At 41.6% G+C, this 19,997-nt stretch overlaps 1 pseudogene; it reads left to right on the top strand.

Annotated features, from left to right (window-relative positions):
• The first annotated feature begins 1,495 nt into the window (after nt 1-1,495).
• Nucleotides 1,496-2,139, top strand: LOC147426482 (uncharacterized; annotated as a pseudogene).
• The last annotated feature ends 17,858 nt before the right edge of the window (nt 2,140-19,997 follow it).

Genomic DNA, 19,997 nt, shown 5'->3' with positions numbered 1-19,997 from the left:
TGGAAGGTAAGTGGGCTGCTAAAGATAATTATTTCATTTTTGATAACGTGGGTCTTCAATTGACAAGCTACCTCCAAGTGTCCATATGCCTTTTTGGTTTTATTTTTTTCTATCACACTGTTTTAGCATGTCCATTGTCTACTTGATCTTGCAAGGATCGCCTTGTATAAATTAATCCGCAACTTTTTTTTACTTGCTTTTCCTTTCTCTAATTTCAAAGTACTTCCTCATTATGCACCCTTTAGTCTTTCGAATTTGTGGTATTACTGCAAGGGAGTATATGGTCCCAATTTTCGCAGCAGGACACATTAGTTAGAATCTATGAAGATGCTCGCAAAAGTTTAAGGCGAAAAGCCGGCATGCGGGGAGAGAGAGAGAGATGCCAGGCATTGCAAGCTACGAGCTGGAACGTGGAGAGCAGAGAGAGAGATGAGCTGTCGTGATCGTGACTGTCTAATTGTCATACGGAGGCATTGCGAGGAGAGAGAGACATATTTTTTCTTCCTGTTCTATTGCTAAGGGGATATTGGCAACTATTGCTAAGGGGATTTCTTATATTTTAGAAGATTCCATTTTTTGATGTGACAACTCCGAAACCCAAAGAGCATAGATCAATTGGTTGAGCCTTTGCGATGTAACCCAAGGTTGAGGATTTGAGGCTCACAGACTGAGGTATGGCCCCTTGTGGGTGTGATGTGTACAACAAGTAATACACAGACATGTATAAAAATTCTCCCTCCTTCCTCGTGTTGATGGTGAAAAAAGAAGCAGGGAGAGCAAATACTGCTCGCTAAAAGAAGTAATCAATATGCTAGACAACAGTGCCATTGACATCGACGTGTTTGATATTGCTTTGAATTTCATTATGCCATATTTAGATTATTCTGCTTCAATTTAGGAGCGAGCCATACTTGGGACAAGCACACCTCAGTTTGCAACTATTTCACTTTTCAATGAAAAGTCCTTGGTTGATAGCTAAAAGAGAAGAGAAGGAGAACCTGTGACTTCAATTAGCACAAATCTGGTCTCAAAAACATGAAAGAAATAAGTTTATATTTTGAAATTACTATTTGAGAGCATAAATCCAGAATTTATTTTTTGGAAACATGAATATATCCAACAGAGGACATAATCACTAAGTTTTTATCACAAATGCCAACACAATTCTGTTTTTGAACAAATCTGGTCTCAAAAACATGAAAGAAATAAGTTTATATTTTGAAATTACTATTTGAGAGCATAAATCGAGAATTTATTTTTTGGAAACATGAATATATCCAACAGAGGACATAATCACTAAGTTTTTATCACAAATGCCAACACAATTCTCCTCCTCTCTTCTCCCTACTGGCTGCACTTTGCTCCCGATTAATTAATTAGTGATCGAGATTCCTTTTCGTTAGCTTCGAAAACCAAACCCTTTGCTCTATGCCCTGTTCCCGCGAAGATACACAGTCTCCGCCCTGCCTCAACTGTGGACCCCTGTACTGTGCAGATGCGCCTGAGTAGAGAGCCCTGTAGTCGGCTGACGATGGCGATAACCACTGGCTTGCCGCAATCCGTGTGCTTGCCTACACAAAAACGAGCAGACCCCAACAAGCTCAAGACACCTGCCTTTCCCACCTCTTCTCCGCCCCCGTCTTTGCCTCATCACCTGCAGCCGAGCACGTCCTCTGCATACGTGCCTTGCTCGCGCAGACCCCAACATGCTCAACACACCTGCCTTTCCCACCTCTTGTCTCTGCCTCATCACCTGCAGTCGACCACGTCCGCTGCATACGTGCCTTGCTCGCGCCGACCCCAACAAGCTCAAGACACCTGCCTTTCCCACCTCTTCTCCGCCCCCGTCTTTGCCTCATCACCTGCAGTCGAGCACGTCCTGTGCATACGACCGCGGGTGTTGCTTCAATCTGCTTTTACTATGCACTGCACCTCCTACGAACACAACATAGCACCCAATATCTCCTGCTCGTGCTCGGGTGCACACCATGCGCTGTTGGCACCTGAGCGCAAGAGAGAGAGAGAGAGAGAGAGAGAGAGAGAGAGAGAGAGAGAGAGAGAGAGAGAGAGAGAGAGAGTCAGTCTTCGCCTCTTATACCTGGGCTCTCTGATCCTTTTGTACCTCACTTCCCGTGTTGACCATATTAAAAAATCTACTCTCTCTCTTCATCTCTCTCCACCACGTGCCCTCAGCCCTGCCCAAACATTTTCTCCCACTCCCTTTTGATATCAAACCAACAAAGGATCTCCGCAGATGCCACTTAATGAGCCCAAAAAAGGACGTTTTGGTCACCTACTAGCAAAGCTTTTTTGTTTGCCATACTCAAATAATTGTGTGTCTGACAAAAATAAAAAAACCTTTGCTACCAGCTCATAAGCTTTTTTTTTAGCAAAACTCACAATTGTGAGTGAATTATATTGATTGTCTCAACAAATTACAAGATCTTGCCATGCTCATGCCGAGCCATGACATCATCGAGAGACTATAATTACATCCGCTAATTGGGGAACCACCCCCAACGGCCCGCCCCCTTATCCTTGGTACAAAGCATTGGTAATCCTAGGCTAATCATCCGAGTTTTGCTTGCGTTCGAGCGTCCATATTAGTACTTTACTTTTTTGTATAATTTCTTCGAAGCTTGCCACCTCAGGATCTCCTTCAAACACTCGGTGGTTCCTTGTCTGCCATACATTATGTAAGAAGAAGTACCTAACAATTTGAGTGCTGATGAGGAGGGCATGACTTCCCAAATTCTTACCGCCAAGGAATAAATCAGTCTTGAAAAAACCAAATTTCCATGTTCTTTGGACCTACTTTCATATTTTCCCATCGAGGCCTCTGATAGCTGGGTATTCCATGAATAGGTGTGCCAGATCTTTGCTAGCCAATTTGCACTCCAAGCATCGATCTGTCCCGATCCCTCTCTCGTGAATCTTCACCCCCGTCGGTAGAGCACCCCAGCTTACCTTCCACAAAAATACCTTCATGTGCTGTGGAACCTTTGGCTTCCAAATTTCAGATGTGGTTATAGAGATCCAGATGTGGCTAGACCAATTCTTGTTGTGCATCATTGTATGATATATGCCTTTAGAATGGGGTTTCCATAATAGACTGCTTCCGGGCCATTTCTAGGCATTCCAATCAAACTCCAATTCACAGATTGGCATCACTACATTGTCACTACATCACAGATTGGCTCCTAAGCTTTTATTTAAACTACTAAGTGGGTTTCACAAACAATTTTGAGGTGCATGCATTAAAGGGAATCTAGGGAAATCCTCCTAGGTCTTTGAGGAAAAAAAAAGGGAGATAGTGGTGCATGAAGGAGAGAGAGAGAGAGAGAGAGAGAGAGAGAGAGAGAGAGAGAGAGAGAGAGAGAGGAGAGGGGGATAGAGATGTTAAGTGTGCGAGAGCGAGGGCTCTGAGACGAGAAGAAGCATGAAATCTCTCTCTTTGCACCCAACCTCTGCTCTTTATATAGGCACCCGTGTGCTCAATTCAGAGTGGCCTTGGCCTTTGGTTTGACATTACCCCCCCCCCCCCACCCCCCTTTGGAGAAGTTTTTTCGTCCTCGAAAACACAAGTGGGAAATTTCTTTTTAAGGAAACTAATATCTTTCCAAGTGGCACCTTCTTTAGGTTTGTCTTTCCACTTGACTAATGCTTATTGACATACGTGATGACACATATGTAGATCATGATAGTCGAGAATATGCTTAGGTTCATGCAGCTGGGTTGGAGATTCAATGAAATCAACCAAAATTTTTTGGCCAATAACATTGCCATCCTTATGTAAGCGTTTACCTAAACGACTTACATGAAATACCGGATGAATGCAAGAGTGCATATGTAATGAGAGTTTGTAGGCCATATCACCAACTCGCTTGAGTATTTTAAAAGGTCCACAATACCTTAGAGATAATTCAAGTGTTGGCCTAGTCTTCATACTTTTTGAATGCTCTGGCACACACAAAATACCTCTTCCCCTTTTGTGAAAGTAATTTGGCGATGTTTGTCATCATCATACTTTTAATATTGATCCTAAGCTTGTCGCACATTTTGACAAACTAGTTTCAACATTTTCATGTGGTCTTGAAAAAAAATCATTGACCTGTTGAAGTTTCTCAATTGCCAACCCCACCATAACTGGTGACCTAGGTTGAAAACCATACATAAGCATGGAAGGACTAAAACCAACCATCACATGCTTGGCACTATTGTAAGAAAACTCGAGAATATGAAGATAATATTTCCACTTTGATTGCATTTTTGCTAACATATGATGGTAGCATATCCTCTAGCACTTTCTTAACACACTCAATCTAGCCATTCATTTTAGGATGATCTACAATACTGATGTTGAGTTGGGTATCCAATCGTTTAAACACTGTCCTCCAAAATTGATTGTTAGAGTTGGGATCACGATCGCTCACAATATTTTTGGGAAACCCATAATGTAGAAATTATTAAACAAATAACTTAGATAAATTTGGATGTTTGATTGTAGACTTGGTTGGAATAAATAGTTTAGTCAACCAATCTATGACCACCCATATCGAGTCATGACCTCATACACCTGTCGGTAAACCCATAGTGAAATTCATAGAGATACTTTCCCATTTACCATTTGGAATCTCCAATGGATGCAAGAGATCTCCTACTTTCAGGCGCTTTATTTACTTGACATTTTTGGCAATCCAAGACATTCTCTTGAACATATCCATATCCATGTAAACCTTGCCAATAAAACTATCGCCGTACAAGTGCATAAGTTTTCTTTATGCTTGGGTGTCCTGCACTAGAACTACCATGACATTCGTAAAGCATTTGGCTCCAAATGTCTGTGTCCATTGGTACACAAACTCTCCCCTTCTGGAGTAGGTATCCATTATCTATAGAAAATTTCTTCCATCTCTATAGTTCATCACTCGAAAGAGGATAGCTGGGTGTGGAAATCAAAGACACACTACCAACATTGAAGTGAGAAGGATCCCTCATTTTCACATGGCTCCACACTTTGGAGTATGCTTCATCATGCTCATATTTTCCCTTGAGATATTCCAAAACTCACTTTGAAGCTCAATAAAAAGAAGAGAGTTGATCTTAGACATACGACTAAGAGCATCGACTACCACATTGTATCATCCTTTATGGTATGGGAGCTTTGCGTCATACTCCTGAATAATCTGAGTCCACCTGGCCTTCCGACCCTTCAAACCTATTTGTTATGTAAACCATTTTATACTTTCATGATCAAACACAAGCTCCATACAAATAATGTTGCCACATTTTTAAAGAAAACACTATGGTATATAGTTCTCTCTCGTAATCAGAATAATTCTAATGTGCAGAATCAAGCTTCTTAATTCCCTCTTGCAGAAGGACTGCTCCAATAGCACGGTTACTAGCATTCGTTTCTAGTACAAATGGTTTCAAAGGATCCACCATAGATAAAAGAGGACTTGTAGCTAATGCTTATTTGAGCGTATCAAAATTTCTCTATTGAGATGCTCCCCACTAAAAGGTTTGACCTTTTGTTGGTCCATCATTGGAACAACAATATGAGAATAGTTTTTAACAAATCTTTGGTAAAAACCTGCAAATCCCAAGAGACTCTGTAGCTCTTCTAGATTCTTGGGAGAAGACCACGTCCTAATGGAATTTACTTTGGACTTACCCATATGTAGCTTGGCAAATGAAATCTTGTCCTAAATAGTGAATTTCATCCTTGAGAAAATTACACTTTGGTTCGTTGGCATATAACTTATTTTGTCGTAACAATCCAAACACCTAATTTAGATGTTGTAAGTGCTCTTTCTTAGAGACACTATACACTATAATTTCATCGAAGAAAAGATCAAAAACTTACCCATATATGGTTTCAAGACACTATCCATAAGCACCATGAATGTTGCTAGTGCATTGGTCAACCCAAAGGGCATAAACCAAAACTCATAATATCCAAACCTTATCCAGAATGCAATTTTGGGTATATTAGCAAGAATAATGCGTACTTGATGATACCCTAACCGCAAGTCTATCTTCCTGAAGATACAAGCATGGTGAGCTTATCAAATAACTCATCCACTTGCGGCAATGAATATTTGTTCTTAACAATAACTGGGTTCAGACCATGATAATCTATGCACATGCACATACTACCGTCTTTTTTCTTCACCAACAAGATGGCAGAGGACCATGGTGAAGAAATGGGTTGTATAAACGCTCTACTAAGATAGTCGACAAGCTAACTTTCCACCTCAATAGCCTTAGAATGACTCATTCTATAGGGTGGTTTACCTATAGACTTACTGCTTTCAACCATGTCTATGCTATGTTGCACAACCTGTGTCGGCAGTAACCCTGGTGGAAAATCACATGGGAATACATCTATGTATTCTATTAATAAATCTCTTAACTTATAAACAACATTTTCTTGTTTTGGAGAGAGAAAATTAGCCATAGTTGGAAGAGAAGAGAGAGAAGCATTCAACATTGAGGAATTTTCATTCAAGACATAATTAACATTTGATAGAAAATTAGTGAGAAAGGAATATCCTTCTCCACCCACAACAACACGTGCACGCCATTATATTCGAACATCCAACTATTGTGCTCATAGCTACATCTTAATGATGATCCTAAACTCTATAACCACTCTCAACTAAGGACTACATCTGTTTGATCCATATTCATGACTTAAAAATTCAAGGACGTTGGAGAGGGGGAAAGGGGAACACAGCCAGCACACAACACAATGCCTCACTATAGGCCAGGGTTTACACAGCACCCAAGTCCACTAGAGTTTACCTTCAAAACTCGATACTATCCATAAGCAAACCACCACCTGCACACGACCATACGCACACACGCTTTGCAATGCACCAAATAGACCCAATCATTCCACTTCTGCCCAATTCACAGCCCTCCACACGCACACAACCTCTCTCTATCTCTCTTTGCACCGACAAACCTCAAGGGGGCACACGTCGAGACACACCCGAAAACACACGCACACAAGCAGAGAAAAGAAGGGGGAAGGGAAAATTTCATACACAACCATTTACAACCACTTCCCTGAGCCGGGACAACCCTCAGCCAAAAAAAAACACTATGGCAAAAAACCCCAATGGCCAAAAGCCTAAATGGCAAAAGCCCAGTGGCAAAAAAGGATAATGGCCCAAAAAGCCCCTAAAAATTCATGTATAGCTCCTTTTATAGGGGTTGGCTAAAAGCCCAAAGAAAGAAGAAAATGGGAGATTTCTAGCTCGTACATCTATCTGGTAGCTCATTATAGTATTATCCATGCATTGTTTGCACTTGGAAACTTTTGCATGGTAGACACTTCTCCATGATTGGCTGCTTGGAACTGCCCTTTTTGCACATGGCACCCCCCTTGGGGAATCTTTGAATTCTCTATCTCTCTCAGCTGACTGCCGTGGGATACCTCCCCTTGCATGCTTAGGACTGCCCTTGAGACTCTCTCTCTCTCTCTCTCTCTCTCTCTCTCTCTCTCTCTCTCTCTCTCTCTCTCTCTCTCTCAGCTGACACGGGACACCCCCCCATGGCACTAGAGATATTGCTAGTGGCCCCCCCCCCTTTCCTTGAAAAAAGCTTGCCCACTAGCGAGTGGGAGTACCCGCCCCAACCCGGCACTTTTCCACGTCATCACATTGTCGTAAACTATCCACGGGCGCACCATCGGCCGTCGCCTCAACCAAAAACTACCGACGTTCCTGCCCAGCAGCGCGCACACATTGCCCCGAACAGAGCCATCGACAGGACCGCCATCGCCGCACGGAGCAAGAGCTCCCTCTCTTATTTGTACACCCCTCATAAGGTCATGCTCCTGCCTTTATACAATGCAATTTCACCTCCGCGATCCGTCTATGGGATTAATCCTTGCCACGTGGCGACCTCTTGAGACCACCCCCAAGCCTCAAAAAAATTCAACATTCACTTTCAAAACCCCCCCGTTTGTTTACCCTTTGCTCGGTCTCTACCCTTTGTTGCTTGGTGATCCAATCTCCGAGCCACAAAACCCAGGAAAAAAAGGACACGATTGGCTCCTCACTCCTCCAACTTTGTCGCACTTCAAGATTCTCCAAGACCCCGAACCGAGGCCGCAAAAACATGAGAAAACCATCTGTAGCCAAACTTGAACAACTGCACCTCGACTTTGACCGGCCATAACTTGTAGTCTGTAACTCCGTTTGATGAGCAGTCAATTCCTATTAGCTCCTTGAAGTCTGTCAAGGCCCAAAAAATGCCAGATGGAACGACTCCCCATGCAGTCAGGTGGGCACCAACCTGGCCCCTGACAAAACTTCAAATGGCCATAACTTGCAATCCGTAGCTCTGATCTGCAATCCGAAAAGATGGGCATGCTCCATAATTCAAGCACTACACGTCTATACATTGACATCCACTTGGGCCACCTGTCCCCAGCTGCCCTACCCGGCGAGGATCTGCAATACACTACACCTTCAAACTCCAATATCTTGGACTTTGTAGCTCTGTTTGATAAGACATCTGGACCTACTCCTTCCGCACTTCAAGCCTTGCATTTCTAGGCGCAAAGATTTTTCCTTGACGCTCCTCCATCTGCTCCTCAAATTAGCCCCTTTTAGAGGCTTTCTTGGCCTATAAACCGCATCAGCCAATACATATCCGCTGCTACCTGTCTGCCCAGGATCTTTATAGCTGCTCTAGCCCTTTTCCATGCATCTGCTAGCCTACACATACCTGCCCATGCCATCTTCTACGATTGACCAACTTTGGCTGCAACAATGTGTGATACCCTTGAATATCTAGGGGTATATCCTTCACCAGAGTAATCTACACCTTGATGTCATGGCCGTTAATCATTGCTACCTTGTATTAGTGGAAACTCAAAGTATGGGACAAATTGAGCCACTTCACTAACTAATAGTCAATGAAATTGTGCAAAGCACCATCGTCTACCAAGATTCACACCTTCTGACTTGGAATAAACTCATGCATATGCACCAATTGGTGTGGACGACTGCCACATTGAGGCCGTGATATAGCACTCGCGCAGTGCTTAGGTGTGTGCTACTTCCACATCGGAAAAACAAGAGAAGGACTCAAGAGATAGCAATTGCACCATGTGCACCTCTCTCTCCTTACCTTGAGTAGTAAATTTTCCCTTGGGACAATCCTTTTTGCTGTGTCCACTCTCTAAACATGTAAAACATATCTTTTCCTTTTTAGCCTTCTCAAACTCTTCACTAGACAGATGGCCCCTAGGCCCCTTGGGCTTATCCTTTGTCTCCCCTTGGGGGAAAGTGTGAGGGAGAACCTTTCCTGTCGCTAAAAAGTAAGGGCCGGTAGCTTGCACATGAGTTGCAAGGGGAGGGCAGTCAGGTGCTCCCCTCTTGGGACAATGCAGAAGCACATAAAGGGAGCCTATATATATATATATATATAATATATATTTATATATATATATATGTATGTATGTATATATATGTATGTATGTATATATATATATATATATATATACATACATACATACATATATATATATATATATATTAATTGTAACAACTAGTTCTTGACAAGCTAGAGCCAAGATATATAAGTTAAAAATTCCAATCTAAGACCTTAAATAAATTGGAATGTGAACTAGAGAAAGACAATCGATATTCTTTTTCTTTTTTATATATATATATTAATTGTAACAACTAGTTCTTGACAAGCTAGAGCCAAGATATATAAGTTAAAAATTCCAATCTAAGACCTTAAATAAATTGGAATGTGAACTAGAGAAAGACAATCGATATTCTTTTTTAATTTTTTTCAAAACTCACAAAGGTGAGTCAATTATATTGACAACCTAAAAAAATTGTAGATTCTTGCCATGCTTGTGCCGAGCCATAGCATCTCTAAGAAACCAGAGATACGTTGGCTGACAAGGGAGCCACCCTACTGCAAGGTAGGGCCCGTGCCCTTATCTATGAGGATTGATACCAATTAACCTATTCCATTCATCAGAGTTCTTACGTTTCCCAAAGGCTACGATCACACCCTTGCTTTCTTATATTATCCCTATGAAGCTGGCCGATTCCATGATGGTGTTATCAAATACCTGACAATTATTAGCCTTCCAAACATGTTTGAAGTAGCAAAATCTAACTATTTTTGTTGCAATAAGCAGCTCTTGGATCTTAAAAACCTTTCAACCGAGAAAAAAGATCGTTCCTAAAGAAACCTATCTTCTAGGTCCTTCGAACCCATTTGCATATCTTACCCACGAGACCGTTGATCATAGAGCATTCCTTGAAAAGGTGGAATAGGTCTTTGCTAGCCGTTCTGCATTGAGGACATTTATCTACACCAATCCCTCTACATAGAACCTTCACCCTAGCCGATAGAGCTCCCCACAATACCTTCCAAAGGAAGACCTTCATATCATGAGGCCACTGTGGGTACTTGATGTTCTTGGTGACTGCCTCCCAGCTTGATTCTAGCCGATTCATGCCCCACTGCTTGTTCAACGGAGAGAAACACTCCATCAACTCCATAAGTGTATGGTATACTTGTTTAGTTTGAGTCTTAAGGAAGTGTCTGTCCTTAGGCTAGGCTCTGCTTATCAGTAGTCTCTCAATTCCATTAAGGTTGTATTGGAGAACCATTTGGTCTGTCCTTTTCCACCAATTATTGCTATAATTCCACAAGTGGGCCAAATGTTGGGTACCTTTGTTATTAATCTTTCTAGTAGCTTCCCTCTAAAAAGGGTTCATAAGGATGCTTCCCACCTTTGATAGCCAAGGGGATTAGTGAGTTGCAAGGTTGTGACAATACCTTGCAAGTTCACCCCACTCGAAAAACTTCATTGCTCTATTACATTTTTGAGCAAGATCTCCCATTATACCCCTGAGCTTTAGGCTATCCCACCAAGGGGCAAGGAGTTTGTTGAGTACTTAGAGCCCTTTCCACAGACCACCATGCGAGTAAAGCTTGAAACTATCTATAATGTCCTTGGTGTAAGGTACCTCCCTAAACCCTAAAGCCATTTAGAACTTCTTCAGCCTAGAAAATAATTTAGAAGAAGCAATATCGACAAAGAAGTCATGCGGACGAAACTTTACTCCAGAATGAAAAGAAAAGGATAATTTCGGATAAGAAATTACGTCATCCCTATATTTTCCCAGAAAGATTAAGACTATTTTTATACTTCTTCGTCAAAAGCTGCATGGGAACTAATCTAGATCGGGAACTGGAAGAAAAAGGAACTAACTTAATTGAAAGGTAAAGTTAAGAGAAAAGAACTAAGAAGAAATTTGGGGTCCAATAGCATTTGAGAAGAGAAATGGGATCCAATAGCAATTGAGAGGAGAATTGGGGTCAGGCCAAACCTCAACACTCTTCCTCTCTTGAAGGCCAAACCCTTGAGGTTTTTGTGAAGAAGCCCCTCTCTCCTTCCTCATCACCATAAATCCCTTTCATTCCTCCTTGAGCCTCACATCTCTTCAAGAAGGACTTCAACCCCACTTCCCTCTTTCTTAGAGGAGGTAATCTTCATTTCTAGTAGGATTAATTAATCCATGTGTTTTAATACTAAGAAGATTTATGTACATCATTTTAGGTTTAAGCTTTAATAGTAACCTTGGAATTAGGGTTAAGTATTAATGGTCGTTATGCATCATTAAATTACGCTTCAAAGGTAGATTTGCACTGATAAGCTAAGTTTTAATGGTAACTTTGCACTTAGATGTAAGCTTTAGTGATTACCTTGCATTTTTATGTTTTAAGCTTTAATGGAAACCTTACAATTAGGGTTAAGTGATAAGAGTATCTACGCATCATAAAGTTAAGCTTCAAAGGTAGATTTTCTCTCTTAAGCTAAGCTTTAATGGTAACTTTTCACTTAGATGTAAGTTTTAGTGATACCTTGCATTTTTAGGTTTTAAGCTAGTATGTGTCCCTAATTTTGTAAGCAGGACAAATTATACAGAATCTGAGGAGATACCCTCTTCAGAACCAAAGCAAAAGGCACTAGAAAAGAAAGAGGGAGGTTTGTCTAATCAATGCCCAACGAACACAGAGCATAAGATGTTTTTTTTTAATATCGAAAAAAATGGAGTGACAGCTAGTATATGCACCCCCGCCAGAGCCGCTTGTAAGCGTAGACTGCGGGCGGTTGTTAGCTTCTCCGAGCGCTTGTGAGATAGGAAAGCGCATTGGAGCGTATGTGATCGAAGGCAGCATTGGCCGCCTGCTAGCGTTCTGAGCTTTTCAGGGTCCTCATAATGCAAGGGCACATGAAAGCTCAGGATGTTGAAGAGGGATTGTCGATCCAGCGAGAGCAGGAGTAGGAGTAGATGGAAGAGGAGACGATAGAGGGAGGACTCGTGGAGCGAGATATCGGCAGCGAATAGAGTCTCGCTCTCTCTCTCTCTCTCTCTCCCCTCGTCTCTCTCTTCCTCTGATATGTGGAGGACTCTGTCTCTGTCACGACCATGAGCCGACGCTCAGGACAGGGCAAGGGGAGTCTGGACAAAGCGGATGGGGAGGAGGACAAGGACGAGGGGCAAGAGATTTGCATGTTTGCATGTCCCCAACAAGCCCACTGAGATGCTGAGATTCAATGTCGCTCTTGCATAGTAGGAGTGGTTTGACTGCTCACAAGACCACAGGGCAGGGCGGGGTGGGCATGAGGGGCAAAGGGAAAAACAGGTAGATAGAATGGAGCGCGTGAATCAACTCCAACTGAACACCTGGTTTCAAGACTTAAGGTGTTCGAAGAATCTTTGAAGGAAATTAACTAATGAAAGTAAAGTAGACCCAGTATATGCATTTTTAGGTGATAAGAGTATCTACGCATCATAAAGTTAAGCTTCAAAGGTAGATTTGCACTCGTAAGCTAAGATTTAATTTTGCACTTAAATGTAAGCTTTAGTGATTACCTTGCATTTTTAGGTTTTAAGCTTTAATGGAAACCTTGCAATTAGGGTTAAGTGATAAGAGTATCTACGCATCATAAAGTTAAGCTTCAAAGATAGATTTGCACTTGTAAGCTAAGCTTTAATGGTAACTTTGCACTTAGATGTAAGCTTTAGTGATTACCTTGCATTTTTAGGTTCTAAAGCTTTAATGGAAACCTCGCAATTAGGGTCAAGTGATAAGAGTATCTATGCATCATAAAGTTAAGCTTCAAGGGTAGATTGGCACTCGTAAGCTAAGCTTTAATGGTAACTTTGCACTTAGATGTAAACTTTAGTGACTACCTTGTATTTTAGGTTTAAGTTTTAATGGAGAGCTCGAAAACTCATAAATTATAGAATGATCTTCTAGCTTCCTAAAAATGGAAAGCTAGGTACCATAAGAAAAGAGTAGTTGTTTAAGCTCGATAGAAGTAGTTCAATTTTTGGTATTGAAGAGTATTTCTAAAGTTTTCAATTTCAAGTTTGTTTGCAAATATGGAATGGGGGAGATAGGGGATAACTTTGCGGAATTGATCTCCGTGTTGTTTGAACCGAAAACTCTACAAGCTTCCATGGAGATGCCCCATGGATGGCAAAGGATTCTAAAAACCTGGGAATCGACAAAACGGGGATTGAACTTAAGAAGTTGGCATTTCCGAAGAGACATTAACCATCACGTGCCTATGGCAAAAACTCGCTTGTATTTTTTAAATAAACTTGGCTAGTAGATAATTAATGAAAGTAGGAATTAAGGTTGATAAATGAATGATCCTGGAAATTACCAACTAGGAGTTAAAAAGGAATCTCGAGAGGTGATAGGGATAGCCCATTGCAAAACATAGATTTAACTAAGAGTTTTGAAGATTGTTTGAAAATGACCGGGAACCAAGATGGATCTTCTTGGGGTCAATTTGATTGAAAGGCCGGCCCATTGAGAGGATTCTCTTGGGGAACTTGTCGGAGATTGGCCCTTTTCGGCTAGGGCAGTGTAACCAGCAAGTTGTTATACCTAGGTCATTCATGCCCGAGGGATAAGGGATGAATGGGTTTGTTTTATTTTTGCCCGGCCGGGTGAAGTACCCGCGGTATCTTATTGAAAATCGGCCATAATCCGGGTATGGCCTGATGCCAATAGTTGGATGAGAAGGTTATACTTAGGGAGGATGATGTGAATTTAATTAAGGAAATTTGTTCGACTTGGTTGCTTAAAAAGGAACTGAAAAGGCTAGGAATATAGGGGCTATCCTGTGCATCTGTCACCAGATGGTGCTATATCTCTCGAAATAAAATGCTTAGGAAGAAATGATTAAATTGCTTAATGAGCCTTTCCCAAACACTTAATTCTGGGAAATATTGTGAAGGTGATGCCATTTTGATGGCTTGTAATCGATTATCTTGGCCTGAATGGGGAGGTAAGATGAATTGGTTGAAACTAAATGTGTTGCATGATTAGTTAGGAAACTAGTTACAAGCTAATTATAGCAGATAAAGGAAAGGAAATGAATTAAAAGTTTCTAAATAGAGGTATGGTGGGAACAACCAGATGAATTTCCCTGAATGAGGGTATGCAACAGATTGCATGCTGATTGTTGTTTGATGATTTCTGATAGACTAATGTCTTCCTGATTTTGTAGTAGTTAAGTACTACCTCGGGAAGGGATTTTCATGAAATGGCTCGGTGGGTGGGCGGATCCGGAGGGTCAGATGGCCAGATTTTGATTTAAATTTTTATGTTAAACGCTAGGACTATGTGGGATAAAAATGGGTTATCAGGGACGAGTGAGACCAGGTAGGATTGCAAGATCCCTCTTCTTAGGGGAAAGTGATTACTGCCATGCCTGCTTGTCAGGAAAAAGGGGTTATCTCCATGAACCAAGGGAGAACAAGAAAGCAAGAGAAGATCCTCAAGTTAAAGATCAAGAGAATCAAGCCTAAGGACCACGATTTTGGGTGTGGAAAGCTGTCAAAGACAGATTGATTATGAGAAGCGGATAGAATCATTGAATGAAGGGATGTACCCCCTTGGGTTGGCATTCGAGATAGGTTGGAGTCCTGTCTGAGTGTCGGTCCCAAGTGGGAGGGATACCTGCAGATAGATCTACGTCATTCTGGAGGACTGAGGGAGGTGAGTAGGGTCGAGTCTGGGTATGGCCCTCACAAGTGGAACCCCTTAGGTTGGCATTCGAGATAGGTTGGAGTCCTGTTTGAGTGTCGGTACCAAGTGGGAGGGATACCTCCAGATAGATCTACATTGTAACATTTAATGGCCTATAATCTTATGTGTAGCGGAAATTAGCATGAACATAGTGGATATTTCATTAGAATAGATTCCTAATGAGAATTACAAGAGTGCTTGGGTGGAGAGAGCAACAAAAAGCATAACACCTAGTTAGATAGCATCGACAATACTTTCAAAAGAGAGAGCAATTAAGCTATTGACAACAGTTGAGGACCGGATTTGCATGGAGCCGGTCCCCCCCTCCAAAAGGCTTTGTATTATGGTTTCTCCCATCAAGAGAGACATTGTACAATACAATTCTTTGTGTTCCTTCAAGACTAGCTAGTGCAATGAAGATGGAAGCTTCATACACCAAGCAAAACACTTAATCAAACACAACTTGAATTATCCCCGTTCTCAGACCCAAGACCTCACACACCTTCGAAGATGGTGAGAGCTAGCAGGGTATGAGAGTAGATTGAGAGGAAAAAGAAGTATCTTACGAGAAAGAAGTACATCTCCTCACATAATCACTCATATTAGCATAGCTTAGCTTAGTAATTAGCTTGGTAGAGAAGATGAGCATGCATTGAAGCTTGGCTCTTGGTTGGATTTGCATCCACATGCCAAGAGAGTGTTGATGTAGGCTTCTATCTCACAAGCTTGGAGTAGGTGATAAGCTCTCCATTAAAGCTTGGAAGGAGATAGAGTATTTTCCCTTCACACATGGTCAAGTGTGAGAGTGTGTGTGTCAATGCCAAGCAAAAATCAGCCCCCCCTCTCTCTTGGGCGAGCCCTAGATGCTAATTAGGTCTGGCTTTTGCCTCATTGGACCTCCCCAGGTCAAGCCAATAAGAATTAAGCAGCATAAGTGATAGCCTTCTGACATGTGTCCCCCTTTCCCCTTTTGTGAGAGCTTTAGGTAATTAAATAATTAAACTAAACTCTCATTGGACCCCTTTGCCTCCTGGCCAATAGGAATCAGGCAAGCCATGGGGCTCCTGAATGCTCATTGGACCCCTTGGGAGACTGCCCAATAGTCTTCTAGGAGACTTAATTCTCATTGGTTTCTTTTATTAAATGTTTTTAAATTAATTAAACTAGATTTACTCTAGCTTAATTCTCATTGGTCCACTTCAAGGGTCTTCCAATAGGAACTGGGCACACCTTGTGGGCATCTGGCCTAGGGAGCTGACATGTGTCCCTCATTCCCTTTGTGTAAAGGGAGCCTGTGTGTGTGTGTGTGGCTTTCTCTCTCATCCCCTAGCTTTGGGGCTCGCCCCCTCCCATGTAGGGATGTGCAAAGACTTTTAGGGCATACACAAAGCATCCAATTTTTCCTAGGGTTGACCTTTGGACACAACCTTTGAATTTTGGAACCTTAGCATTTTGGAAGTCTTAATGGGCTGAACCTTAGGGTCTTTTTGGCCCATTGTTTCACATGGCTCTTTTGCAGATGGCCCCCCCTTTGGATCCCTATTTTCCCTCCTTTGGATCCCTACTGTGGCCGGTCTGCTAGCTTAACCAATATTCTAGCTTTTTCTCCCTTGGCACTTCCCCACATTAAATGATCAGTTTAATACGAGAAAATCTTTTAGGAGAATTAGATATTGATTATTATGACATTACCTCTCTCTTGAAATCATAGTCGTCCTCGACTATGGTGTAGAGAAGATAAAGCATATGCATGAGTCCTTTTCTTAGCGGGTAGAGGATCCCTATGTTACCCTACGACATCATTCCATAATGGATGACTAGTCCATTTGGCGCTTGAGAGCCTGAGGCTGCCGCAAGCATGTCTGCACATTAGTCCTATCAGTCTTCCATAGTAGAGTGACAAGCTCTACTTGGTGTTCGGGAGACGTCGTCTCCGCAAACTTGATCTAAGCATGCATACTACTTCATTTTTGTGCACAAATAAAGAAAAAGAGAGTCTTATAAGACAAAAATTTTGTTCATTTTTAACATTTTGTACATTTGCTTACTCTTGGGAAGCATTGTAAGCATTGACAAGGTTTAGGTTATCCTTTAATTGTATGCCTTGCATCCATCTAGCATCTTCAAAAGGATAATTCTTAAACTTAATAAGATATCGTCTGATAGTCTTACCGCCTCTTAATACCTTGTCTTCATGTCGGAGAATGGACTCGGGCTGCAGCACCTCCTCGTGGTCCTCGATCTCCGGTGGGTCTTCAATAGTTGGTTCTTGAGGTGGCTCTCCTTTGTAAGGCTTTAAGAGGCTCACATGAAAAGCATTGTGTATGAGCCAATGATTGGGCAACTTAAGTTGATAGGCCATCTCATTGATTGGCCTAAGAATCTGGAAGGGACCATAGTACCTTTTTGCTAGTTTAGCATAGTACTTTTGGTGGCCCGTAGGATTCTTGCCCATAGTGTGCCTTAATCGAGCCTTGGGAAACTTTAACAAGACCCAATCGTTTTCTTTAAAGGCTTGGGCTCTTCTGTGCTTGTCAGCAGCAGCCTTTTGCCTTTGCTGTGAGATAGAGATAGCATCCTTAATCTTTTGGAAAGATTCTTGTAGGTCTCGGCTATACTCATCTGCAGCGAAGATCTTCCCATGTACCTTAAGTAGCAAGGGACTTTTTGATCTTCCCTCAATTACCTCGAAAGGTGCTTTTCCTGTAGAAGTATGTACAGTGTTATTGTAAGCATACTCTACTAAGGGTAAGTACTTCTCCCATTGGGATCTTTGATCTACTTCCGTTACATAGGCTTTTAGTAGATCAAGAATGGTTAGGTTAGCTATTTCACTTTGGCCATCAGTTTGTGGATGATAGGCCGAAGAGAAGTTTAGCCTTGTTCCTAAATTCTCAAAGAGACCCTTCCAGAAATTACTGGTCATTCTAGGATCTCTATCCGACACTATGGACATTGGCAAGCCATGGTACTTGAAAATTTGTAAAATGAAGAGGGTTGCCATTTGATGGGCTTTGATAGTCTTTTTGACAGGTATAAAATGAGCTTGTTTACTGAACCTGTCTACTATCGTCCATATTCCCGTATTCCCATGGATAGACTTAGGCAATCCAAAGATAAAATCCATGGATATGCTCTCCCAAGGTGAATTAGGGATTGGCAATGGTTGAAGCAATCCAAGTTGCTTCCCTCTATCAAATTTTGTCTTTTGACATACCACACATTTGGAAACATACTCGTGTATGTTCACTTTCATGGTAGGCCAATAGAAATATGTTTCAATTCCCTTTAGGGTAGACTGAATCCCTCTATGCCCCGCATATGGGGGAGCATGAGATTCATACATTACTTTCTCACGTAGTGAGTTAGTAACGCATAGTCTATTGCCATAGAGAAGATAACCATCTTGTAAAGTAAATGGTTCTTCTTTCTTCCCTAATGCAAGGGCTGAAATCACATCTCTAAAATCGGGATCAATAGCATACTCATCTATCATTGAAGATAGATCATTGTGAGTTGCTATGGAAACCGCATTCACTCTCGGTCGTCTTGAGAGTGCATCGGCTACTTGATTATGCTTGCCAGCAATGTGAGCAATATGAAAATGAAATTGCGAAAGAAAATTTGCCCACCTCATTTGTTTGTCGGAGAGCTTGGTCTGCGTCATGAAGTACTTAAGACTTTGGTGATCCGTTCGCAGAATGAAAGGATTCCCCAATAAATAGTGCTTCCATGAGTCTAAGGCATGTAGAACTGCAAGGAGTTATTTTTCGTATATGCCTAGAGCTTGCTCAACAGGGTCGAGCCTTCGACTCTCATAGCCTATGGCGTGCCCTTCTTGGAGCAGAACAGCCCCAAGGCAATCACCACAAGCATCACATTGGACCTCAAATGGTTTTGAGAGATCCGGTAGTGTAAGCACAGGTTGAGAGATAAGCTTTTCTTTAAGCTTTTCGAAAGCATTGTTCTCCTTAGCAGACCATGTATACCTAACATTTTTCTTTGTTAGGTCATGTAATGGTCCTGCAATTCGTGAGAACTTTTTTATGAAGCGTCTATAGTATGCACACATACCTATAAAGCTTCTTAGTTCATAAAGATTCCTTGGTTTAGGCCATCCTTTTATTACCTCTAACTTGGATGGATCCATTTGGATTCCATCTTGAGAGATAATGTGATCTAAATATTGAATCTCTTGCAAGAAAAATTCACTTTTCTTTCGATTAACATAAAGTTTATTCTCTCTTAAAACTTGAAATATTACCTGGAGATGTTGCTTGTGTTCCTCCAATGAATTAGAGTAGATGATAATATCATCAAAGAACACTCCAGTGAAGGTTCGATGAGGCCTGAACAGCTTCTCCATCAAGCGGTTGAATGTGGCTGGTGCATTGGTCAAGCCAAAAGGCATGACAATGTATTCGTAAAGACCAAATGTAGTACGAAATGCGGTCTTTACAATGTCTTGATCAACTATCCTTATTTGATGATAGCCACTTTTTAGGTCAATCCTAATGAAGTAGGTCGATCCTTGTAGCTTATTAAATAGGTCTTCTACCCTTGCAACGGGAAACCTATTCTTGATAGTGATCCTATTTAGTGCTCTATAGTCGACACACATACGATATGTGCCGTCTTTCTTTTGCACTAATAGCACAGGTGAGCAAAATGGAGATGAGCTAGGCCTAACCATGCCCTTCTCAACTAACTCATGCACTTGCCGCATAATCTCCTCTTGTTGAGCTTGAGAAACTCTATAAGGAGGTTTGTTAGGCGGTGAACTTCCTGGAAGAAGTTCAATTGCATGGTCGTCATTACCTCGTTTAGGAGGTAGCTCACAAGGGATGTCGTCAATAAAAACATCTTGAAACCCCTTGAGAAAATTAGATAAC

Source organism: Adiantum capillus-veneris, chromosome 24 (genome assembly GCF_014529385.1).
Source record: "Adiantum capillus-veneris isolate H3 chromosome 24, ASM1452938v2, whole genome shotgun sequence".
Taxonomy (NCBI): domain Eukaryota; kingdom Viridiplantae; phylum Streptophyta; class Polypodiopsida; order Polypodiales; family Pteridaceae; genus Adiantum; species Adiantum capillus-veneris.
This window is presented reverse-complemented; position numbering and strand designations above follow the sequence as displayed.